The 27,147-nt window shown below is 38.0% G+C and overlaps 1 protein-coding gene across 20 annotated transcripts in view; it reads left to right on the top strand.

Annotated features, from left to right (window-relative positions):
- The window catches only part of MCTP1 (multiple C2 and transmembrane domain containing 1), a 520,292-nt gene that overhangs the window by 157,882 nt on the left and 335,263 nt on the right, over positions 1-27,147 (top strand). The window contains exon 1 of one of the 20 annotated variants that reach the window (XM_045040211.1): positions 7,399-7,422. The exons of the other annotated variants lie outside the window; for them this stretch is intronic. The gene's annotated coding sequence lies outside the window, so the exon portion shown is untranslated. Of the gene's footprint in view, positions 1-7,398; positions 7,423-27,147 lie in introns of those variants that run through there. 20 annotated transcript variants of the gene reach the window in all.

Here is a 27,147-nt window from a genome sequence, read left to right as displayed (position 1 = left end):
AGATACCTAGGTTATGATGGTAATAAACTCCAGTCTGCCACAAACGAATTAGTGATGTATTTTTAAAGGCATAGTTTCTGAAGGGTTCTGTTGTGTGATTTTGTGAATCCAGTACACCTACCTACTCTTTTCTTTTTAAATTTTGCATGTCCTTTCTAAAAGGAAATGGGAATGTATGCAAAAGTACTTTTGACTAGTTTTGCTTGTCTGCAAACATTTGAGCTGATGAAGTATTGATATAAGGAAATAATCTTCTGCCAAAGGTATTAACTCACAGCAGAATCTAATGAGTAAGAACTGTTGGATTCAGAGACATAGAGCAGATGTGTAAGAAATAGTTCCATCTTTAAGGTCAGTAGATTTGTCTCCTCTCTTTTCGGCCTATGTGTGACCATAGGCCACACTGTTCTCAACTATAAAATTAGACTTGAATCTGGTGATCCAGCTCTGACTCTTTCTGTACTAAATCATTTTTTCAATCTATGGCTTGAAGACTCTGGAAGGTCCAGAAGTCATATTCTAAAGATTTCATTTTATAGGAAAAAGCCTGAGGAGTTAAGAGTAAAGAGAATACTGCTAGCACATGAAGTACTTTACTTGGTGAGCTAAAATGTCCCTATCTTCTGAGAATTTATATTCAGAGAAAAAGATATTTAAAATATAAATGAATCTTATTTTGTAATTATCTTTAAGTTTAGGAGCTCTTTAGAATTTTATTTGGCCTCTCAGCATTGTTTTGTTCTTATCTTTCCATTGATACTCTGCTTTGTTTTTGCTTATAGAGTGCATCCCCCTATATGGGGAAATATAGGTACCTGCTTAGGGCAAACCTAAGTGGTCAAGACTGAATTTGCTGAATAGGAATATCCCTGAATTCTAGACGGTCCGTGTCAGCAGCCCAGCCTCCTGAAGGAAAAATGTCATTGACTTCAGGCTGTGTGTTGATTAGGTTAGACTCCTGGTAACCTTATAAATAATGCTGAATATGCCATTATCAGATGACCCTCAGGTTTTGACTAGTTTTACAATAAAAATAATTTTACTTCTATTTAATACCACTTTTTTTGTGATTTCCTTGAATGAAATGTTAAGTATTATTTTAATTATTTTTAATGTAGTGTCTCTTATATAGGAGATACCAAACAATAGGTAGCTACCTATTTTTCTACCTATTAATATTTCCCCTGGATTTTCAGTCTTTGAGGGCTGTTTTGATTCTGCATTTCTTTCACCCCATGCTATGACCCCTTCACAAATATTTATTAGCATCCACTAGGTACAGAGACCTTATTACATGTATTGGTGGGATATTATGACACATAGGAAACACTATCGGCAGGTACAATAGGAAAAAATGTCTGGATATGAGTGATTTGCCAGTTGTTGGTAAAACCAGATATCCTTCATGATAGATGGAATCAATGTCACGAAACTGAATTGATTTGAGTGCTATGGTATGCCTTATTGGTCTAAAAAATTTATAAATTGTCTAGGTATTACAGATTTTATTGTACTATTCCATCCCCTTGCTTTGCTCTTTTAAAATATATCACTGGTTTGTGTTTGAGCCATACCACATTAAGCTTGTTCTTAATCATTAACACCTTGCTGTGAATTATTTTTTAAGGTTGCCCTGTGCCTGTTAATAAGGTGTGTCAAGGCCTGAGACCCAGCAGGAGAGACCTGTCCTGACTTTTAGCAGAGGTTCTCAGTTTCAGTCTTGTCCTCCTCATGCAGTCCATTCTCATAACTGTACCTGGGACAAAGAGTACTTAAAAGGAGTGTGAAAAAATCTCTTTCATTTAGGGCAACTAGTATAAGGCTTGGTCTTTTAAAGAAATTGTTACCAGAAGGCTGTAGAGAAAGGAAAATAAAGAGCAATGCCGAGCACAGATTTCCTAACCTTCTTAATGATAGTGCACTCTCAGATTGGTTTGGCTGATTCCTTTACCTTGACCTAACTGTGTTACTGGAAGGTGAACCCCCAAAATTCCTGTTTGGTACAACTCATGTAGTCTCTGAATGGGTAGACTAAATTGGCTTAAAAATCAACTGAAGTTTTCCTAGCCTTGACCCACCTCCAGAAATTTGCTTTTCAAGGTGTGTACCAGACTGTCATTCTTCCCTGTCAATACTTGGACAAAGAGAGAAATACCATCAGGATGTGGAGAACTTTCCAGATTAATGGAGGCAAGGTGTCTAAGGCACCTGAATGAATGGTATAACACAATTGAAAGCTCAGAAAAGTGAGGGCTGGAGCTAAAACTTTACTTACTTAGCTTTTCTTCGGGTCTGCTCTACACAACAACCTTCAGATTCCTACCAGGTTTCTTTCTGTAAAAGTTATATGCAAATTATATTTTATCTTTTTTGTTATGACCTACTTTAAAAACTTGTGGGGTGCCTGGGTGGCGCAGTCGGTTAAGCGTCTGACTTCAGCCAGGTCATGATCTCGCGGTCCGTGAGTTCGAGCCCCGCGTCGGGCTCTGGGCTGATGGCTCAGAGCCTGGAGCCTGTTTCCGATTCTGTGTCTCCCTCTCTCTCTCTGCCCCTCCCCCGTTCATGCTCTGTCTCTATCTGTCCCCCAAAAAATAAATAAACGTTGAAAAAAAAAATTTTTTAACTTGTAACAAAGTGTTACTTTTACAAATATAAATGACGAGTGAGACTACTATGAGCCCTTTGGAAAGGTCACTTTTTTGACTCCTCTTAAAGCTCTCATCTAGTTTTATAAAGGGTGTTGCTACATTCTCATGAGGAAATGTGACTTTTCACTTATTAAAAGTAAATGCCCTGAAGCATGTCAATACAGTGTCCTCCAGAATACCTGATTCATACTATGCACTAAGTAAAACTAAATATATTTGAGAAGGTAATCTCTTTCCACCTGTGTTTTTGGGTTGAAAATGAGGATTTATTAATCATTTTAAAGTAAATTATTTTAAATACAAAACTATCAAAATGAACTCTTGTGTACCCATGTTTCATGCTCTCTCTGGGTTCATTTATTTTATCTCTATCATTGTTAACACTCAATTAAATTCACTATGAGTTTATTTTTCTACACTGTTATTTTTGGCACAGTAAGCTTTGAACAAAGTATTTATTATTATGTTGTAGAATACTGTTTTTAGATGATAGAAGAGCTTCTCAAGGAAATTTTTTTCTGTAATTATTATTAGTCTGTAAAAATATACTGCCAGTTTTGTTTTTTTTAAAACATGCTTACCAGTTGGGTGTTATTCCCTTTCCTTGTCCTTCAGAATGACTGTTGTAGTCCAGTGAGATGGGGTCATGACAGAGATCCATGGATCTGTGCTTTCAAAACAGCACATGGCCTGTTAACCTGTAGAGAATCACTAGAATTTAGGCTTATTGCCTAGCCCAGAACTCTCATGAGATCAGCAACCATGTTTCATTCATATTGGTAGCCTAAGCATGTAGCACAGGGCATGGCCCTCAACAGATCCTCAATGTTTGTTGAATCGAATTAAATAGAAATGCAGGCAAGCAAGTCAAGATTGTCTGGTTTTCAAGTGATAGAAAAGCCTGCTCAAACCAGCCTGATCAAGACAGAAACTTTATTGGTTCAAATATCTGACATGTCTAGGGATACACATGGCTTCAGACTTGGCAGGATCTCAGAGTCTCCCCAGTGTTATCAGAGCACTGTGCATCTCCCTCTGTCTTTCTGCTCCAGACTCTACTATCCTGTGTTTGCAGACTCCCTTCTTGTGGAGGCAAGGGGGATTATCAGCAGCCTCAGACTCAACATTGCCCTAACACGTAGGCTTCTCAGGGGGAGAAGTGTCCCTGCAGATATCTTCTGTACAAGTCCTGTGCCTGACCCTCTGAATCTCAGTGGCCTGGCTTAGGTGGCCTCACCATCCCTGAACCCACCACTTTGTACAGGAGAAAGAGTATAATCTGGCCAGATCTGGGTCAGGGACAGCCCACTGCTAGTCAACTCCACCAAAATCATATGTTCTAAGAATGGGGAGTGGTGGCTTCCCAGAAAGATGCCAGCAGATGAGCACCCCATTCCAGTAAGGAATGGTAGCAGTTGGCTGCAGAGCACAAATAAAAAACATGCTATATCTATGAAACAGGATTAACCTCTTTCCACTGGGCTTTATACTCCTGGTAGACTTGGTGCTTTTAGGGGCTCTGTAGTAGATGTAAGCCTCTTAGAGTTTCTGGGTCTCTAAACCTACAACGTGTGGTAGGAAAAATGTATTCTCTCTCCTCAAAATGGTAAATAGTAAAATCTTAGTGGTTATATTTGTCCTGGACATTATGCCCATTGATGACTGAATTATTTCTCTCTTAAAAGATGAATCATGCTGAAATAGGTACCTCCTAGTGCAAGTTTTGTTTAGACTAATACTTGTTCCTGCTACTCCTGATGGTAGGTAGCTCTTGTAGGAGACAATTCCTGGATTTCCCTCTTAGCTGTGCTCCCAGGGTCCATCCTGGTGGCAGAAGCTCCCTGCATGTTCCATTCTTCCCAAGAGGGAATTCCTGGAGTGTAGAGAAGAGATACCTTCCCTGCATCTCAGCTCAAGTCTCTAGGACACTTGGAAAAAGTTCCTAGTATTCTTTAAAATGTCCTTTTTGGGGTTACTAATCTTCACATGCAAATTGATTTCCATGAAGTTTTGTGGATCTCAGAGTTCCCCAAGACACCACAGACAAATGAGGCCCTATAATGACCTCAGTTTCCATGAGAAAGTCCATTTCTGAGTTATCATGATGCTAAAGTCTCCTTATAAGGTTCTGCTTTAGGCTCATGAGATCAGGCCAAATAGAGGCTGAAACTTACTAGTCATATCAAAACCTCTTTTAACCCTAACAGCCTACCTCCCTCTTCTTTCCCTTGGTCTGCAAATATAAGATGGACTTGCAAGCTGTCTGAGGCCCTTTTACTCCTGATATATTACTTCCTGGTGATTCTGACCCATATTGTGTTTTTGTGAATGTCTAGATAAATCATACTAATTAAGAGTATTGAAAGTAAGATTCTGCTATAGCAGAATATAATAAAAATTTCAGTGAATATTCAAAAAATCTTGTTTTCATTGCATTGAGATGTTGACTAAATTCATTTATCCATATGCTACTCTTATGTCATATTATGAGTATTTTTATTTATTAGAGAAAATTAATTGACCTTTAAGGAATTTCATATCAATTATTACTTGAATATAAATAAGCTCTCACTATGATAGAATATATACAGTTATAACCAAATAATAGTATTTTATTTGTATTTTTATCTAAAAATTAACTTTCTAAATACTCCTATCCAAATTAAAGTAGTAATACGGTAGAAAAGTTTTCTATTAGCAAATTAATTCACATACTAAGCAAGACCCTTCTATGTACACAGAACTTTTCCCATAAAATCTATGCAGTGAGTCTTCATATTAGCATTTAAATTCCTACGTGGATACATCAAGACCCAAATGTATGATTGTTGGATATGACTGTTAAATGTATAGTGCTGGGTATGCCTTCTAAGAAATATGGGATTCTTGCCGTTCCTTGATAATCACTATTATTGACATTATTTTGTTTCCCATATTTCTTAGAAGGTTACTTGAGCCTCCCCAAAATTTCATCTTAACATTCAGCATGATGTTCTTCTTTTTTAATGTTTATTTATTTATTTGAGAGACAGAGAGAGAGAGAGAGCAAGTCAGGGAGGGGTAAAGAGAGAGGGAGAGAGAAATCCCAAGCAGGCTCTGCACTGTCAGCACAAAGCCCGATGTGGGGCTTGAACTCACTAACTGTGAGATCATGACCTGAGCTGAAACCAAGAGTTGGATGCTTCCCGATGGACCCACCCAAGTGCCCCTTTTCTTTTACTTCTTTGTGGGAGATCTGATCCAGTACCATCACTTCATCATGGCTTAAAACTGCTCACCAAAACAAAGTAAGTGGCCAATAGTAGATTAAAGAGAACATATGACAGAAATACAACTTTTATGTTTTTCCTTCCTAAATTACTTGTAAGATTTTAATTGTATTTTGGGGTATTTTTTTTCATTTGATTTTTTTTGATTATCAAAGATGTTTATAATGTTATATATCACAGGTGGTAAATCTATCATATATATGCACACATATGTCTACATATTGCATATGTATATCTCAAGTCAAACAATAAATACAATAATAGCTAGCACATACTACAGTACTTTCTATGTTTTTAGGATATCAAACTCAACTTCAATGGTAGTGAGGCATATAACACGGTGGTTAAGAGCACAGACGCTGCAACTAGACAGGCTGCGTTCAAATCCCAGTTCTGTAACTTACTAATTGGCCAAGAGCTGCTAAAGTGGCTCTCATTCACTGAGAGTATTCAAGTATGAAAATCACACAGAATACATACAGCATACTGGAATAGATTGTTCCAAGTCTATTTTTAGGAACCATTTTTAGTACCACTTGAAGTATCTTTCAGTGAGGCACATGAATTTTTAGAAATAAATGTTTTCAGGGGCGCCTGGGTGGCTCAGTCAGTTAAGCGTCCGACTTCGGCTCAGGTCATGATCTCACTGTCCCTAAGTTCGAGCTCAGCATTGGGCTCTGTGCTAACAGCTCAGAACCTGGAGCCTGCTTCAGTTTCTGTGTCTTCCTCGCTCGCTGTCCCTCCCATGCTTGCACTCTGTCTCTCCCTCTCAAAAATAAACATTAAAATTTTTTTTAAAAAGAAATAAATGTTTTCATAATAGATAATTATAAGGAGCTTAGAGGATTTCAGTCATCCAGAAGAGCATTATTTTATATTAATCTCGTGTATAGTCCTACCTATCTAAATTTGCAGTTGATAAGAGAGGCCTTAAAAGCAAGAAAGAATCAATAAATGGTTGCAGGTGATGGCTTAACTTTACCAACCTAGTCACAAATTTGATAACTCCTGAGTATTTTTCTTGTGTTATAAGAAAACCCATAGTATCAATTCTTAAACGTATACCTGTTCTTGCAGTAGATTTTCGCACAGCAACTACATTTAAAACCGTCGACATAATTAAAGTACACATTGTGGTGTAGGCGAACCTAAACTGAACGCAAATAGAAAGCTTAAAAATATGGATCCATAGGTGAGGATCCCACGTAAGAACAGTCACTGTGTGTCACCATCTTTGGTGGCTGCCTAAACCTGGAGATTGGTTGCTCTTGCTAAACTGACTGTTGAACCTATATAATAATAAAAGCTGTTCAAATTTTTCTTTTTTTTTAAGTTTATTTATTTTGAGAGAGAGAGAGTGAGAGAATCTCAAGCAGGCTCTGCACTGTCAGCATGGAGCTAGATGCTGGACTTGAACTCATAAACCACAAGATCATGACCTGAGCCTAAATCAAGAGTCAGATGCTTAACGAACTGAACTACCCAAGTGCCTCAAAGTTTTTCGGGTTGGATTTTGCTTCTTAAAGTTTTCACTGTGGGTTTCTATTTTATCAAGTATTTGCATTTATGGTGTAAGTCATAACATTGGCTTTTAATGTGAGATCTAACATTGAACAAAATCTCACATTTATGAAATTTATGAATATGAGCCACAGGTTTCAAAGTAAACAACTTGGATTTTTGCTGAATGAAGTGGTTGGTTAATATGAATTTAGAGAGTTATAAGTTTGGGTCCTATTAGCAAAAGGGAAATATTGCTAAATTTCTCTTTGGGATTTGGGAATGGGGTAAATCTGAATATGCAATGTTATGATTTAATTCTATTGGGCCCAGTTTATATAATATTATAAATAGTTGCATTATTTCTTTGATAATTGGTGCCCAAGGTATTTATGTTGGTAATCACAGGCAGTGAATACAGAAATAGAAATGGTACTCTGATATGATGGAGAGGGTTATAGGAAGGAATGCCCTGTAGAGAAAGTGGATCCAGGAATGGATTGAGACTGCGGTACTTTTTCTCTCAGTACACCACTGAAATCTTGCTTCCAAAAGGTTTGTCCTTAATATTCCTGCCCTCCCCATCTCCCAGAATTAGTAGTTCTGACCCCTTATACCATGGAACTTGACCCATTTCCCATTTACAACATAGTATATTGAGTTGTAACATTTGCTTCTAAGGCTGTCTTACCTGCTAGACTGGAAACCCTCTGAGAGCAGGACCTGAATCTTATTACTTGGATTCACCGATGCTGTAGAAGTAGTGATCTATACAAGGCATCCAAACATTATTGTTGAGTAAAGTGGAATAAGTGAAATGATATCTCTTACTCCTACTTAAATGACAAATGTATAGTTTGTTTTTTAACAAGACTGCTACTTACATCAATCCCAAATAAGAGGCAGCAATGGCTCCCTGGTGCCTTTGGAATGGACTCCAAACTCTGCTTCACATGTGGTCTTTCATGACCTGGCTGTTGCTATTCACTCTGTCTCATCTATTGAACTCTGTCCCTTGCACACTGTACTTTGGTCACACTTGGTATTTGCCATCCAACATATGTGCCAAACAGTATCACAACACCCTAAGTTTATACTTGCTGTCTCTTCTGCTTGGAAAACCTTTCCTTCACTTCTATTTTATTTGATGTGTTTGATGTGTTACAGAAACGCAGAATATAAAGATTCAGGTAAAGAATTTCCTTCTTTTCAAGGTTAATGTATATATTGTAGTGTTCAATGATCACCTTATTTTTGAAGATTTATTTTCTACTTTGTTGAAATATATTTAAATCGAAAGAAATATGTGCTTATGGTAACAAGACAATAAATAATAATAGACAGGCACTATTGGTAGGTATTACATGCTGGCACTGGGCAAGCACTTTACACAGGCTATCTTATTTATTGCTCCAAACAACTCTATGTGCCAAGCGCCATTCATGTCCTACTTGGCTAAGGAAACCAAGGCTCAGAGAGTTGAAGTAAGGGCTGAGCTCCACGTAGCTGGTAACAGAGCCGTACTGAATGTTAACCACCTGCCCCTCCCCTGCTCCAGTCCCATTTTCCTGAGTAGTTTAATTTTTAGCCTTCTACACTTTTTTCTCTGTACAGCACATACACACAATCCCACTACTTCATCCGGTCACTCTGCCATTTAAAAAAAAAAAAAACACTTAGCTAATCTGTCACCTCCTCAAGGAGCTTCCTCTGACCCTTGCCCCTAGGCATCTCTCCTGTTATCCTGAACATACTACTAACATGCTTTAATACAATATCTTGTGTGAATACCACCAATTCATTTGTCTCTTCTGTTAGTCTGATAGCTCATTAATGGTAGAGACCATGTATCCTCATACTTGGCACACCATTGGCACACTATGGGCAACGTGGTAGATGGACTAACATATTCAACGACATATTTACCCAACTTTTGATGTGTGCCTTCTTAATGCCTAATACTGTGATAAACACTAGGGATGATTGTGTATCAATTGGCTTTTGCTACATAATAAACTACCCCTAAACCTTGTGGCTTAAAGCAATAGCCTTTACTTAGCTCATAATTCTCCAGGTTGGCATTTTGACTGGGCTTTTCTTCTGGTGTTGGCTTGGCCCACCCATGTATCTGCAATTAGCCGTTAGGTCAGCTGACACTGGCTAGACCAGTGTCAGAATGGCCTCACCTGTTGGCCTCTGGTCAAAGTGGTCTGATCCTCCAGCCAGCTAGCCTGAGCTTATTCATGTCAGCAAATTTGCAAGTGCATGGAAGGTTTCTTGAGGCCTATGCTTGGAGCTAGCACAGCATTGCTTTTGGTGCATTGTATCATTCGAAGCAAGTCACAAGGCCAGACTCCATTGAAGGGAAGGGCAAACAAATTCCACCTCTCTGCTGGAGGAGCTGCAAATTGTCTCATATGTGAATACAAGGAGGAATAAAAGATGGTGGTCATGTTAGCAACTGACCACTTATGATGAGAAAAAAAAAAAAGCCTGTGGCCCAAGGGAGCATACAATCTAATGGATGAAATAGTGTTATTTACTGTTTTTTTGTGAAGTCACCCAGAGCAGCTCTGTTATCCATCGATTACTTGAAATTAGATACCAATTGAGGCCATTTATTTAGTCTTTGATGGGGTTCCTTAGACTGTCACTCTAGTCTGCTCATGTATAATTCAGGTTTTCATTCTCTCCATTGACCAGCTTATGGCCAGGAGAAGGCATTCTCCACAGGAAACCTGGAAACTGTAGGAAGAATTGTATCACCTCTTGATGCAGCTTCAATCTGACTCTCTAGGTTGTCTCTGCCATATGCACTTCTGCCCCCACCACACCCTGCCCTGGGCACACACAGTCAGGACCAATCTGATGAATGGAATACGGTCTTGGTGGGGATGGCAGTGAATCAGTCATGCCCCTTGTTATGGCTCAGAATCCCCATTAGATTTGTTACACTGATCACAAAACATAAATACAAGAAAGTTGTTACTTTGGCTGAAGGAGGAGGCTCTATATCTGTGGTGTGCCTTGCTTTTCATTGGATTGAACCAAAAAGAAATAAGATGTTGTCTCCCCATATATACTGTTTTGTATCTTGACAGCAAAAATGATCTGTTTTGAAAAGAGAGAGTTTTATTTCAGGATATAGAATCTTCAAAATACAAATTTATCAAGCGTAGACTCTTTGTCTTAATTTTAATTTTTTAAGAGAAACTGGAATTCTATCATTCCTTCTGTGGATTCTTTCTTTCTTTCTTTCTTTCTTTCTTTCTTTCTTTCTTTCTTTCTTTCTTTCTTTCTTTTTGGCATTTATTCTTTTTGGTGTTCTCTGAGCTTCCTGGATCTGTGTTTTGGTGTCTGACATTAATTTGGGAAAATTCTCAACCCTTATGCCTCTAAATCTTTCTTCTTTTCCTTTTTCTCTTCTCATTTTGGTATTCCAGTTACATGACACATAGGTTATATGTTTTTGTAGTTGTCCCACAGTTCTTGGATATTCTGTTCTTTTCTTCTTCTTCTTCTGTCCTTTTCTCTTTGCTTTTCATTTTTGGAGGTTTCTGTTGACATAGAGTCAAGCTCAGAAATTCTTCCTTCAGCTGTGCCCGCTCTATGAGCCCATCAAAGGCACTCTTCATTTATTTTACAGGTTTTTGATCTCTGGCATTTCTTCTTATTCTTTCTCAGAATTTCTATCTCACTGCATACATTACCCATCTGTTCTTGCATGCTGTCTACTTTTTGCATTCAGTCCCTTAGCATATGAATCATAGTTTTAAATTCCCAGTCTGATAATTCCAACATCCCTGCCATATCTGAGTCTGGTCCTAATGCTGACTTTGTCTTTTCAAGTTGTGTTTTTCACCTTCTAGTATGCTAATAGTGTGTAATCCTTTTGTTGAAATGTAGACATGATGTATTGGGTAAAAGGAACATCAATAAGACTTCAGTGATGTGGTAGTGAGGTGTGAGGGACTAGGAAGAATTCTATAGTGCTGTGATAAAGTTTCAATCTTCTAGTGAGCCTGTGCTCCTAGACTGTGAACTTTATAGGTGCTTCTCAGTCTCCACTAACCCTTAGGTTGGCCCTGAGGTCAGGCCTTGGTAAAGAAAACTTATTTCAAAATGGTTCCTTTTCTCCTCCCACTGCTGGAAGCACAGGGGATTTTTCTTTAATATTCAGTGTAAGAAATCCTGGAGGTAAAACTCATAAAATTATGCCCCCCCCCCTTTGACTAGACATCCCTGAGCTTTTTAACGCTAAGACTAGTTCACACTGAGCCTCTAGTAATTCATCAGTTCCAGTTTAGGTTTTCCTATCCTGACATGGGTTCCCACAGAGGTTTCTGCTCATGGGTTTTTGCTCTGGTAGGTTGTGATTCTCTTGATTTGATTGTCCATCTCTCTAATTTTTGAGTCAGTATTTTGCCCTGTGACCTCACTTCTCTGCCAGATAAGAAGAGCTATTGATTTTTTTTCAGTTTGTTCAGCTTTTTACTTGGAAGGGCATGACTTCTAAGCTCCTTACATGCCAGGCCAGAAACCAGAAGTCCCCCTTCTGTGTTAATTAGCTGAGATTCTTTGGCAAAGAAGAGCTTTCTCTAATCTCTCTTCTCTTATGGTGTGGCCTTTCATCATTGAGTGCATGGTTGTTTTCTGGCATAAAATGCCCCAAATTATCTTGTCCTTTCCCTGCTTCAGACCTAGAGCCCTTCATTTATTTAGGAATGCCTGGTTGCTTTTGGTGGAAATATTTGGAGTAAATGTTTGCTCGATGTGGCTACTTGATCTATTTAATAAACCATTAGCTTAGTTTGTGTCTGTATGTATTCACTTTTAGTTTTTGCTATTTTTCACTGCTTGTTTGGTTTTGTTTTGCTTTCATCCCTAATGAGTTGATTTGATGTTTTGAATTTATTTGATGATTTTGTTTCTGGGATATGTGGCAATGGAATGACATCACTTGTGCTAGGTGCTATGACTTGTTGAGTAACGTGACAGTGAAACTCCTATGAGAACACTCAGAAGCAGAAGTGCCAGGGATGATGCAGTTACTCAATGAAAGCAGAGAATCACGTCCCTAAGACCCAAGCCCATGGAAACCCATTTCATGAATGATTGATTTAGTCTCAAATAGGTTAAAAATGGCAATAGTACAAAATGAAATAGTACAAAAGTACAAAAAATTTAGTGAGAGAGGGAGAGAGTGCAGGAAGGAGGAAGGGGCAGAGGGAGAGGAAGAGAGAGAATCTCAAGCAGGCTCCAGGTCTCGATCCCACAACCCTAGGATCATGACCTGAGACAAAATCAAGAGTTGGTCACTCAACAGACTGAGCCCCCCAGGCACCCCTAAAGTATTTCTTGGATAAAAAAAAACAAATCAAAATCAAAATGGAAAGGCAACTGACAAATAAAAATTGCATGCAGACCAAGGGTTAATATTCTTAATATAAAAAGATGTATGTTTTTAAATTAATGGAGGAACACACATACACACATGCACATTTTAAAAATGCATAGGACCCAAGTCAAAAGAAGAAATAAAGGGAGCCAGTGGGTATAAATATTGTTCAATCTCAGGATCTGGCTGTTGGTTAGGGACATGTTTACTTTTATTTATAATAAATAGCATCACACTATTTTAAAAAAAAGTAAACCTAGGATTGAGCTCAAAAATAGGACCCTAAATAAACAAAGAAGTGAGGATCAGAAATTATTTTGTTGGATAATGAAAGATATCTCAGAAATCTCAAATACCAATTACTACAACTTGAAGCTAATTGCGTTTCTGAGCTTTTTAGTGGCTAATCAGAAATGGGACCAGATTAACAATGTATTCTTCCTGTGTGATAAAGGGACCTTTATTTATGAAATTTCACTGCTCAGTAAACAGAACCACTATTCTAATTGCTTAGGCCAGAAACCTAAGAATAATCTTTGATCCCTTTCTTTTCTTCACACTTTTGTCTATTCTATTAGCAATTTATATTCCCTTTACCCATAATATATCCTGAATCTCAACACACTTTCATCTAAGCCACCTGGATTCTGCAATACCTTCCTGACAGGTGGGCCTATGTTTATTCTTTTGTCTCCTGTGATCTTACCTCCACATAGCAGTGGGAGTGTTCTTTCTAAAACAGATTATGTGACTCCCATGTTGGAAATCACCAAAATGAAGTGCACATTCCTTCTCATTGCTTCCAAGACCTTACATGATTATGGCCCCACTCAATTCTCCAACATCCTCTACCTCAACTCTGCCTTCTTTCACTACAGTCTGGCCTTCTTCTGTCTCTCACAAGATCATTTCTATGCCAGGGACTTTGGTCGTGCTGGTCCATGTTCCCAAAACAATCTTCCCCTGGATCTTGCCACACTTGATTCCTGATCATCAATTGGTTCTTCTTGCAAAAGTTACCTTGTCAGAGTGATCAACCCCTCCCACTAGCTTAAGCTCTTCCCTCTTCCTACCTCTTATTTACTCGCTATCACATTAGCCTAATTTATTTTCCCATATTATTTTTCCCTTATTACTTTGTATTGTTCAATATTATTTATTTGTTTATAGGTTTACTTTCTATCTCTTCTCATGTGGAAGGATGGAAATTCTTGTCTTCATTCTAAGACAAGGACCTGGCACAAAGTAGATGCTCAAAAAGTACTTAAGGATGTAAATATGTTAGCATTAGTTATGTGTAAGAGTTGGTATTATAGACAGTTTTTTAAATGTATACTTTTTAGAACTTTCCTAATATGTAAAAATAAACATTGATTATCACTATAATCAGAGTAGAAGCTATTAAAAATAATGATTTGCTATCATGGTAGAAGACCCTAAACCCTACCATCTCTGTGTGTTTGAACGATTATAATGCGTAATGAATTTGAACACCATGAAAATGCAAAAACATAATGGGATTACACAAAATTACACTTGCAGGGGCTCCCACTGGAGCTATTTAGAACAATACTGTATGTAATACATATTTTAGAATGATATTAACATTCATTGATGGGTTGGGGAGTTATTTTGGAGATTCAGCTGATTCTTTCTCTGCCCCATTCAGCATTCATGAAAAGACTTTACAATTAAAATCTTAGACTTTATAAGAAAAGAGATTTTAGGACTTTCATGGTATTTAGTTTTTTTCCTGAAGTTCTTCCATTTATCTTCTGTAGCTCTGTAAGGCGCTAAAAGCTTTTGTGCTTTAGCATACTGCAAGAATTAAAGCTTCTTCCATTTATGGAAAGTCTTTTGAGCAGACCCATTTTCTCAAGCAGATTTTAAGATAACTCCTTGCTTTTCCCTTTTCTGTGCTTTCCACTCCACCCCTGGATTAACATGTATTCTGTCTTCCTTTTCCTTCATTTTCCCAAGGGTCGTGCTATAAAATTGACCATAGTTCAGACCTAATTATTTTCACAATTCCACAAGCTATATTGGTTGTAAGAGGTTGATTTTTTTGTGCAAGTGCATAACTGTATTAAACTGAACACGCAATTAAGAATTTCATTTTTGTCTGCCAGAGAATGAAAACGTTCTTTGGTGTTTTGCCCACCAATTCTCATGTGGTCATTAATACTCTTTTAAGAAGATGTTGAAATACTTTGCTTTTTTGCTTTTGTTGTCATTGTTCCCTATTGAAAATTTCTCTTAAGAAGTCACAATCTCCACAAGGGAAATATTGTGAGCAGTCTTGTGTGACACAGATGTTACACTGGGTATGCCTTTCTGATTTTGTTCTGTGGAAGATGTGGCACTTTTGCATGAGTCTTTGCCCACACACAATCAGTGTGTGATAAATACCACACTCCTTCACTGTCTTTAAATCAGCTTAGTTCTAACTCTTGGTCCCTATTCAAAAGTGTCTGAGGTCTCACTTTCACAGATGTGGCATGCCAGCCTTCCTCTTGGAGGTCTCGTTACGAGGAACCCACAAAAGTCTCTTCACTGTCCCCTGTGCCTCCTTTTATTTCAAATTCACTGTCATGTCCCCAAGTCATATATCAATTAATTTCTTCAGTGAGTTTAAATATAGAGAAAGTCATTGACTTCAGATGGCTTCTACCTTTAGTTTTGTCCAGATTCAGCATAATGTAGAGCAGGGACTACTACTTAATTTCTAATCAGTTGTCTTGACACAAATGTAAGAGACTGGCAGAAATAGGGCAGCCTGGAACTAGGGATCCTGCAGTTAACTTTAAAAATGAAATATCGGGGCACCTTCTTTTCCAAAGGGTCATGCTATAAAGTTGACCATGGTTTTGACCTATTATTTTCACAGTTCCCTGAGATCTCAACTACTCTACAAGTAAACCAACTTCTATTCATTTCTGACCTTGCTGCTCTGTCCCCTGAACTGTGATCTTTTCCTACTAACTTTACTGTTGTTCTTCTTTGCTATTGCAAGGTTTGGAGGGTGTTCATTAAAACAAACAAACGAAACACAAAAAAATCCTCTGTATGCCAAGCACCTTAAACTTCTTGGAAGAAGTGGGTTTTATTAAAATCTAACATAAATAATAAAAAATAGTCTTCCTTGGGAAGAAGTAATCACTAAGAAGCAAAAAGAAAAAGAAACGAACGGGGCTCCTGGGTGGCTCAGTTGGTTGGGCATCCGACTTCGGCTCAGGTCATGATCTCACAATCCGTGGATTCGAGCCCCTCATTGGGCTCTGTGCTGACAGCTCAGAGCCTGGAGCCTCCTTCGGATTCTGTGTCTCCCTCTCTCTCTGCCCCTCCCCTGCTCATACTCTGTCTCTCTATGTCTCAAAAATAAATAAAAACATTAAAAAATTAAAAAAAAAGAAAAAGAAAAAAATGCAAATACCAAGAATTTGTTACAGAGTAAATTTGGGAGTGGTTGTGCACTACAGAAGGAATAAAAGAATATACAGAAGAAAATATATGGTATATTATGTTAACAGAAAATTTAGGAATTCCCAGTAATGGTATTAAGAAATATCATACTTGGAATATTAAGGATTGCTCATAATTTGGTACTTTTATGTGATAAAGCAGAATTATGTATTTATCAAAATCAGATTATTAAGGTTTAGGCAAAACAGTTTATCATTTGCTTATAAAGAAATATGTGTCAATTTCTCATACTGTATTTTCTTAGTCATTGGATGTTTTCATCAAGGATGTCTCTCAATTTATAAGTAGAAATTATTTCAACATTTGAAAGTGAATTAATTCTTTAAATTTTCCCCCTTATGTTCATTAAAGGGGAATCAGCAGTATTGTTAATTTGGTAATTCGGTTTCACAAAATTTATATGTTATGAGTCAAGACTCCTTTTTAAATCCTATTTAAGTTACAGGAACAAAATATTTTGGTAATTGATTTATTCAGTAAATGTTTAATGCTATTATAAAGGTAAGAAATCATTCATGACCTTAGAGTGATTATAGTTTAGTGGCAGAGCTCCTAATGGCCAAAAAAACCCAAAAACAAAAACAAAAGTCTCAGACATAACTTGATCAGCTTTATCTTCTAGAAAATTCATGGGGAATGAAGAGAAATAGAAGACATCATGCAAGGAAAGCAGTAAGAAGGTATTTCAGTTATATATTGCTGCATAACACACCATCCCACACTTAGTGGCTTAAGACAGCATTGGTCGTTTATATTGTTCATCAATATGCAATTTGGGCAAGGCTTGGCAAGATCAGATTGTTTCTGCTCCCTGCACCAACACCCAGTTGAGGACTAGAAGATCCATGTACAAGATGGTTTATTCAGACACCTAGAAATTTGGTGCTGCCCATCAGCAAGGAGCTCAACTCAGGCAATGGCCTAGTTTTTCTCCATGTGATCCTCTCCATGGGCTGCTTGGGCTTCCGATATGGTGGCTGGATCCTAACAGCAAGCCCTCCAGAGAACTAGACAGACTGTGAGCCAGATTTTATGTCCTATCTTCAGAAGTCACATAGCATAATATCTTCTATAGTCCTAGTTCTGTTCAAAGAGAAGGAACCTCCCATTATCTTTTGATGGGAGGAATGTCAGTTGCATTGCACGAATAGCGTGTGGAATGGGAAAGATTTATTTCCCAAGTTTTATTGAGGTGTAATTGACAAATATGTTTTATATATATATATATATATATATATATATATATATATGTGTGTGTGTGTGTGTGTGTGTGTGTGTGTGTGTGTGTGTGTATTCATGGTGTATAATATAGTGCTTTGATATAGGCATACATGGTGAAATGATTACCACAACCAGCCCAATTAACATTGCTATCACCTCACATAGTAATAATATTTTGTGTGTGTGGTGAGAACACTTAGGATATATTAGCAAATTTCAGGTATACAACCTACTATTAACTGTAGTCATCATGCTATACATTAGATCCTCAGAATTTATTCATCTCGTATAACTGAAACTCTGTACCTTTTAACCAAGATCTCCCACATACCCTACCCCCCACAAACCCAACTTTCAATGACAGGACATACATAGGTAAACTGCTATACACACCCGTTTAAAATAGAGGGAAAGCACATAGCAATGACTGGACCATCCGTGCAGGCTCATGCTGCCAGTTTCTTCAAAAGGGGGGTAGTCCTACTGCTGAGAACTGTCCTTTCTGGCTGTTGGTTTCACCCTGTAGGCTCTTGGTTTTAACTTCTGAGTCACCCTTGATACTATTCCACTAAGAAAAAAACAGCTCTGGGGCACCTGGATGGCTTAGTTGGTTAAGCATCCAAGTCTTGGTTTGGGCTCAGATCATGATCTCATGGTTCATGCTTGGGATTCTCTCCCTCCCTCTCTTTCTTCCCCTCCCCCACTCACTGTCTCTGTCAAAGACTCCTATGAGTCCACAGATCTCTACTTTAGGATCCCTATGAGATACCTAGAGATAACATCCTTTTGATATATAGAAGCCCAGTTGTTTAATGGAGAGAAATTATAAAGCCTACTCTTAAGATTCTTAGCCTTTGTGTATCTAAAAAGTTGTAGGAGACACTGCCTTAGAGTCTTATCTCTTAATGAAGGATTTTATAATTTAACTCTGGATTATTCTTTGCCCTAAAGAGATTTCTCAAGTTGAGAATTTTTTACTCTTTGGAGAGGCTGAGAATAAGAAATAAGTTCTTTTTGTTTTGTTTTACTTTTAACCCAGTCTTCAAAGGACATAAGGAAGGAGGCACTAAAGGGAGTAGGTTTATGGTAGGGAAGGTGCAAAGGAGCAGGAAGTATAGAGTAGAGTGGCAGTGATAAATATAATTTTAAACAAGCCCAGTTTGAGTTTGGGCTGTGTTGAGAATTTTATAAGGTATAACCCTAGGCAGAGGTATTGTTAGGGCAGTGTGGTATGTTCTGATTACCAGATTATATAAATTGTAGTAAGCAAAGAAGGTTGGGTTGTTGGGAGAATAGATGGCTGAAAGAAGGAAAGTATTATTTTTTCCTTTTTGTTCAGAGACAGTTTATGAGTTGGTTGAGTAGCATGCTCTATCTTCCAAGATGGTAGTCCCTGGAAAGAGTTTATGAACTAAATCAAACAGCACAGATTTGCAGGGGAACAAAACAGATCCAGGACTTAAAGAGACTTTACAAATTCAGGATGCAGTTAGCTTTTTTAGACCCTGGCTGCAAAGGTCTAAATTGGATTTTTTATGAGCACCTGGGTGGCTTAGTCAGTTAAATGTCTGACTTTGGTTCAGGTCATGATCTCGCGGTTCATGAGTTCAAGGCCTGCATCGGACTCTGTGCTGACAGCTCAGAGCCTGGAGGCTGCTTTGGAATCTGTGACTTCCTCTTTCTCTGCTCTTCTCCCGCTCACGCTGTCTCTCTCTGTCTCTCAAAAAATAAATAAATGTTAATTTTATTTTAATTGGACTGTTTAGTTGGTATAGGAAGCAATGAAAGCCTTTTCTCATTATTTAAATAGAAAGTCCCCTCACATTTACAGTATGAGTCAGAAGGTGTTATTTTTACCAAATCAATTCCAAAGTATTATTCTTAATAAAAGTCTATAATTTATAGATCTGAAAGTTCCATTTTAAGTTGAATGGAAAGTTTGGTTTAAAGTAAGCGGTATCTAGAAATAATAAGTATTGGTGAGGATGTGGAGAAAAGGGAGCCCTCATGCTCTGTTGGTGGGAATATAAATTGATGAAACTACTATAAAAATAGTATATAAATTAGAAAGATAAAAATGGAAATATTATATGATACAATGATTCTACTTCTGGGTATTTACCTGAAGAAAACAAAAACACTAATTCAAAAAGATTTATACACTCCTATGTTTATTGCAGCATTATTTACAATATCCAAGATATGGAAGCAACCTAAGTGTCCATTGTTAGATGAATGGATAAAGAAGAGGTGGTATACATATATACAATGAAATATTACCCAGCCATAAAAAAGACTGAAATCTCACCATTTGTGACAACATGGATGGACTTAGATGATATTATACTAAGTGAAGTAAGGCAGACAGAGAAAGACAACCACTACGTGATTTCACTTATATGTTGATCTCAAATACAAACAAATAAGCAAACACACAATAATAACAGACTCATAGATACAGACAATAAACTGGTGGTTACCAGAAAAGGGAGAGTGGGGGATGGGCAAAATAAGCAAAAGTGATTAAGAGGTACAGACTTCCAGTCATAAAATAAATAAGTCTCGGGGATGGTGAGTATAGAGTGGGGAATATAGTCAACAATATGGTAATAGCATTGTGGTGGCAGATGGTGATTACACTCATCATGGGAAGCACTGACTAAATGTATAGAATTAGCAAATCACTGTGTTGTACACCTGAAACCAATTTTTATATTTTGGCTATACTTTAATTAAATATAAATAAAATTATTAAAATGGTAATATAATGATAAAAAGAATAAGCAGACGATGGTAAAATAAGCAAATAAACATATGTATAAACATGTGTGTATCTTGACATGAAAAGAGAAGCTATGTTCAGAGAGAAGAATGTTGGAGAATAATGTGGGAAGTAAATTCCTTTTTGTGGTTGTAAAAAGCATGTGCCTATATATGATCATACATTCTTAGAAAATGAAGAAATAACAAAATTAGGAGTAGTCAGCTTTGGGTAGCAGAGAAGCAGGGATGGGAGCTTTTAAACTGTGCAGAATACTCTTCTATAGTATTTTGAGTTTTTTGTTTTACAGAATATGTAGGTTTTTTTTTTAAACAAAAATACACATTATAGGGGCATTCACTTTTGAATGCCCCCTCTCTGTAAAGAGAGCTTTCCTAATATTCTTCCTTTCTTTTTTTTTTTTAATTTTTTTTAACGTCTATTTTTGAGACAGAGAGAGACAGAGCATGAACAGGGGAGGGGCAGAGAGAGAGGGAGACACAGAATCGGAAACAGGCTCCAGGCTCTGAGCAGTCAGCACAGAGCCCGACACGGGGCTCGAATTCACGGACCGTGAGATCATGACCTGAGCCGAAGTCGGACACTTAACCGACCGAGCCACCCAGACGCCCCAATATTCTTCCTTTCTAATCTTATACTCTAATAAACTTTTGCCTGCTGCTCAAAAAAAAAATACACATTATAAATATCAGGTTAAAAAAAAAGTAAAGTAGGAGATAACCACATCAATTTCTTTATGCTCAAAGAACTTTTATTCTGATACTAAACTTGCTCGGTTTCTAAGACAAAATGTCCCTTAAGTTAAACTCTGGAGTATTTGCTTCATCTTAGATTTCTCAAAAGTATTTCAATCTTTACCTTGCAAGATTTATAAGTGCAGAAATAAAAAAGTGTCATTTTATTCCTCCTATAGTAGTGAGAGAAAAAAAGCTGCAGAATTAAATTTGTTACCCTCTTTGTGTATATATATCCTAGGAGTTCTTGCACCCTGGCCTGTCATATGCTGTGGTTTACTTGCTCCATAGTTCTCAAATACAGAAGAATTGCAAAGAGATGTCTTTGCCCTGTGTTTCTATCCATCCTTCTGAAAAACTACTTACAATCGCACTAAAATGAATATTTAAAATTGGAATCTTCATCAGTTCTTCCTGAGGAATCTAGTGAGTAGCACAGATACAGAGCATGGTCTCTGGAGCCAGAGTGCCTGGGTTTGAATCCTGGCTATGCCCCCTGCCAGCTGTATGATCGTAACTTCTCTCTGCCTCACTTTCCTTATCAGAATAGGGATGTTTAGTGTACAATCCATAAGTTTATTATGAGGAAGAAGTTAACTAATATTGGTAAAGTAGTTAGAGCAGTGCCTAGCATATTAGTGCAAAATGCATGTTTGGTGTTTTTTAAAATGTGTAGTAAAGTATACAAACCACATAGTGTAGTGTTTGAAGGTACGGGTTCTAACCCCATATCCACTACCTGTTAGCTGTGTAAGTGTGGTTGTTACTTAATCTCATTAAGCCTCACTTTCCTCCTTTGTAAAATAGAATAATTGCCAAAAGTAGCACCTGCTTCAGTTTCTCAGGATTTCATGGGATGGTGTCTGGCAAGCTCATAGCACAATGTCTGCTTCGTAGCACCAATGGTTGCAAGTATATATTTTGATTTCCATGAACTTTCTGTCCCTTGGTGTTCATTGGGTTTTATCCTTAATCCTTCTCTTCACACTTCTAGGTCACCTCTGGATCTCCTGAGAACCAGGTAAGGATCCTTTAAAAGACATGCCATGGGGGCAGAAGGCATGTGTGGCTGCAAGATAAATTACCTAAGGTCCTAAGAGGCTTTGCAGGTGGACTTGTGTCAGGGAGTTGGCCACTACCCATGGTCTGGCCCAAAGCCTTGTGGGTCTAGAAACCACACTCGTCAGCACTTCCAGAGCCCATCTGTCCCCCAGGGCTGGGCTCATATTAATGACGCACATACGACTAATGTACAGGATCAGAATGCCAATGTTCCCATTTACAAGGAGAAGTGAAAGTCCTGCGCCTGGTGGCTCATACTCCAACCCAGCCTATTTGTGCCTGTAGGGGCCACATCTCTGACCGGGCTGTCAATTTATTAATGTGTGATGAGGACATAGCTCCTGAGCTGCCTCTCAAGTCCCTCAAGTTTCTGCATGAAGACATGCAGACGGGATACCAAATTCTAACCAGAAAGCAGCTTGGTGAGCAAGGAATCAGAAGGTCAGTTTATTTTTGGATTCGGGTTTGACAGAATTAGAGAGGCGGATCCACAGCAGCAAGGGACAGGTCACCAGCCCGGAGCACCATCTCCCAGTGTCTGAACAGCCATTGTCTTTGCTTACTTCGGAGACTGCTTCATACCTATTTTCTTGTCTGGACTGCTTTTCTATTAGTAGAGGTTGTATGGTCAGTCAGTTTATTGCCATGCCTGAGGGTCCAAGGCTGCCTGTCCAGTGGGTCCATCTGGCCTTCCAAAGCTTTTATTTGTCTCTTATACAGTATAGAGGGTAAGGTTTAAAAATCAGGAATATTCGGGGCGCCTGGGTGGCGCAGTCGGTTAAGCGTCCGACTTCAGCCAGGTCACGATCTCACGGTCCGTGAGTTCGAGCCCCGCGTCCGGCTCTGGGCTGATGGCTCGGAGCCTGGAGCCTGTTTCCGATTCTGTGTCTCCCTCTCTCTCTGCCCCTCCCCCGTTCATGCTCTGTCTCTCTCTGTCCCAAAAATAAATAATAAAACGTTGAAAAAAAAATTTGAAAAAATCAGGAATATTCACATCAGCATCCAGAGGTGTAGCCTCTCCTGAAGAAGGTCTGGCCTTCCTGAGATTTTCCCACAACAGATCAGGCCTCTAAAGCCAAGCAGAGACTGTCTCCCTTAGATGAGGCTGGAAAACCTTTACTCAGTACTATGCATGCCTCTGGGCATGAATTTGCATCATTTTGACTAGTGAAGCTGCCTTCATTTAGCTATGCTCTGGCTTACTGTATTTTTACTTTCACATTTAATTCTCAGACAGCAGTCTTATGCTTTCACTTCCAGATTCCTTTCACTGTCACCCCCAAGTATTGAAAACATATTTTAGTTTGTAAGCCCTGGAGGTTCACACTGATGTGAAGACTGGAGTATAAAGCTCATAGCTTTAGGGAAGTGGGACACCCTTCATCCATCCTCGGGAGATACGCGGTGCTGCTGGCTGCCCTTCTCTGTTTCTAGCTCGATAGTCTCTTCTTCTTCCTGGGTGGCGAATATTAAGCACTCTCATCTGTACTTTTTTGTAAGGCGATAGATATTATCTCCACCATGAGAAACACAATGTGAACATCTGTACTTACAAAGACACATTTGGATGCCTAAACAAAATGTGTTCACCAATGGATTTCTTTTAGAACAAGAGCTTATTTTTAACTGCAGTGTTATAAATTATTAATAATCTGACACAGGCAGACATGCCATTTCTTATGATTCCTAAGATCTCTCAGCTTTTTTTTTTTTAACTTTATCTCTCATGAATGAAGTAAATGTCATTATGTGATTGGATCACTGATTGTAAAGACGAAGTTGTTTCCCAAGGAAGCATTTTTTTTTTCATGAGTAACTCAGCCCTTAATTCCTATTAATATTCTAAATAAATTAGGATTTATTTATGAGTGATCTGTTTGGGAAAATAGGAATAACAGTTCCAGGTCTTGCTATATCTCTCAGGTCGTACTACTTCAAATATGACCACTGTATATCTTTTTTTTTTATCATTATTTATTTTTGAGAGAGAGAGAGAGACAGAGCTCAAGCAGGGGAGGGGCAGAGACAGAGGGAGAGACAGAATCCAAAGCAGGCTCCAGGCTCTGAGCTGTCAGCACAGAGCCCAATGTGGGGCTCGAACTCACTAACATTGAGATCATGACCTGAGCTGAAGTAGGACGCTTAACCGACTGAGTCACCAAGGCACCCCTTGACCACTTTATATCTTGAAACATCTTTGAGATACAAGATGATAGCATATTCTCTTCTCTCTGCTTCCATATCACCTTGTATGTATCTCTTACAATAACATTCACTTCATCTTATTTAAACTACTATTAAATAGGGGCACCTGCCTGGCTCAGTCAGTTGAGCATCTGACTCTTGATTTCAGTTCAGGTCATGATCCCAGAGTCATGGGATCGAGCCCCACTTTAAGGTTCAGCAGGGAGCCTACTTAAGAATCTCTCTCTTGAAGAATCTGCCACCCCCACTTGTGTTCTCTCTCTCTCACATAAAAAAAAAACTATTAAATAATGAATTACCATAGTTAATGGCACATGTTTACTTCATCATCATCATACTTATAAGTTTTTTTCCCCTCAATTAGACTGTGTATTTCTCAGTTGTGTGGACTGCTCTTATTTATACTTTCTAACACAATAAGGCCAACAGCAGATGTCCTATAAATGGTGAACTGAGGTGCTCATTAGAAGTAGGAGTTCTTCTAGGTTCCCCTTTTGATATGCAATATGACATTATTGCTAGGAATGCTTCAGGAGTAATAACTGAGGAACACATAATATTCACCATACTTCTGACTCAAGAAATATGGATAAATAATTGAAAAAAGTAAAGTTTTAAATTAAAATCAAATCCTAAGTCTAAAAGTAATAAATAGCAGGGGCACCTGGGTGGATTAGTTGGTTAAGTGTCTGACTCTTGATTTCGGTTCAGGTCATGATCTCACAGTTGTGGGATACATGCTGAGCATGGATCCTGCTTAAGATTTCTCTCTCTCTCTCTCTCTCTCTCTCTCTCTCTCTCTCTCTCTCTCTCTCTCTCTTCCTGTCTCCCCTGCTAGTACTCTATCTCTCTCAAAATAAACATTAAATAATAATAATAATAAAATAATAATAATAAATAGCAAAAGACATTATAAATAGTGATAAACCACACACTGAAGGGTGATATCTATAACTCATATAATTGACAAAGGAGTAGAACTGCAGTATATAAAGACCTACCAAAATTTAGTAAGGGAAAGCAAACAACCTGATAGGAAAAAGACCAATAATAATAAGATGCTCAGCTCAGGAATAATTAGGGAAACCCAAATTAAACATCAAGATTCTATATCAGTCACATGCCAAAAATATCAGTCTGGAATATCAATACTGTGGAGATTATTTACAAGAATCTAGTGTAACAAAAATTCAAATACACCACCGGTTGACTTATAAATTAATCTAATTATGTTGAGATGTGGTTTGGCGATATTTAGTCAAGACAGGGCATCACCATGTCAAGACAGGATCACATCCTGTGATCCTATTAATTCCATTTCTAGGTATTCATCTTTAAAGAAATTCTTGCCCATATACAAGAATTAGAATAGTTTAATAATAGCAATAAATTAAAAACAACCTGTGTCCATCAACAGGAGAATGGATACCTGAATTGGAATGGCACACAGCAGTTAAAAAGAATGAACTATGTAGAACTACATGTAAATCCCAAGGAGAGAATATTAAGCACACACACACAAAAGTAAAGGATCTAGTATATAATTTTGCAAAGCTTAAAACATGCAAATCAATATCTTATTTACGGATAAACATATATTTAATGAAAGACTAAAAAGATGTATGGGAATGATAAAGATAACCCTGGAGAGTGTTTACCTTTGAAGAGAAAGGGAGGTAACAGGATAGGCAGGGGAACGTGGTGGCTTCAATTTTATCTGTAAAGTAGTATTTCTTCCAGGAAATCTCAAGTCAATTTGGTGCCTTAAGATTTTAAGTGGAAGCAAGGAGAATGGAAGGAGAAAGTTCAGTAGGCTCTGTAAGAGGTTTACGTTATTAGAATGATTGGGAGAATAAAATAGAGCAATACTCACTGCTTGGCAAACTCATCCGTTTGTCAGCACCGTGTATGTTCCAATTCTGGTTGGCTATCCTAAAAGTCAACAGGGCCCTGACTCCCGCCTCAGACTCAAAGCATCTTTAGCTGTATAATTTTTAAGGAGAGAGAACTGTGGAAATTTAGGGGGAATACAAAATCATGGGGTGGTATGAACATAACTAAGATCATGTGAAGATTTTTTTAGGACTAGAGCAAGCTGGGGAAAAAAAAAGGTTTAGGTTTTATGTTAATTAGAAAAGCAATTATACCCAATTCAGAGACCAGAGTTTTTTTCAGTGAGCTGATAATGAGCAAGTTTATTTACTCAGATTTAAGACAAACTAAATTAATATAGGACGTATGATTATAAACATTTGGCTGTTGATATGTTGACTGTTGAATAGATCCAAGCTATATTTTTATGAGGTCAATAAAAGAGCTTTGGAAAAGACTAAGAGAAAAAAAAAAATCAAAGCCCTTGGCCAATGTTAGAAGGTACATTGGAGGTTCTAATGTAGTTTAGTGTCTGTTCCGTATCTTCTGTCCTGCCTTTGTCTCTATCTTAGCATATCCTTTAGCCAGACTGAAAAATGAGAGGACACATAAGTTTGGGCTGGTAAAGAATGGAGAGAGTGGGGCAGAGAAGAGCACTTTATTTTTGTTACATTGTTTTAAAAATAAGAATAAAGAAGCGTAGTCCACTTAGACTGCAAATAATATAGCAAAATAGACATAAAAATATCAAATTATGATCTTATTTTTAAAAATACCATGTTCTTGGGACACCTGGATGGCATAGTCAATTAAAAATCCAACTCTGGATTTCGGCTCAGGTCATGATCTCACAGTTGTGAGATCGAGGCCCACATTGGGTCTGTGCTGGGTGTGGAGCCTGCTTGGAATTCTCTCTCTCCCTCTGCCCCTCCCCTACTCATGCTCTCTCTCTCAAAAAAGGTAACATTTTATT

This window comes from Felis catus, chromosome A1 (genome assembly GCF_018350175.1).
Source record: "Felis catus isolate Fca126 chromosome A1, F.catus_Fca126_mat1.0, whole genome shotgun sequence".
Taxonomy (NCBI): domain Eukaryota; kingdom Metazoa; phylum Chordata; class Mammalia; order Carnivora; family Felidae; genus Felis; species Felis catus.
This window is presented reverse-complemented; position numbering and strand designations above follow the sequence as displayed.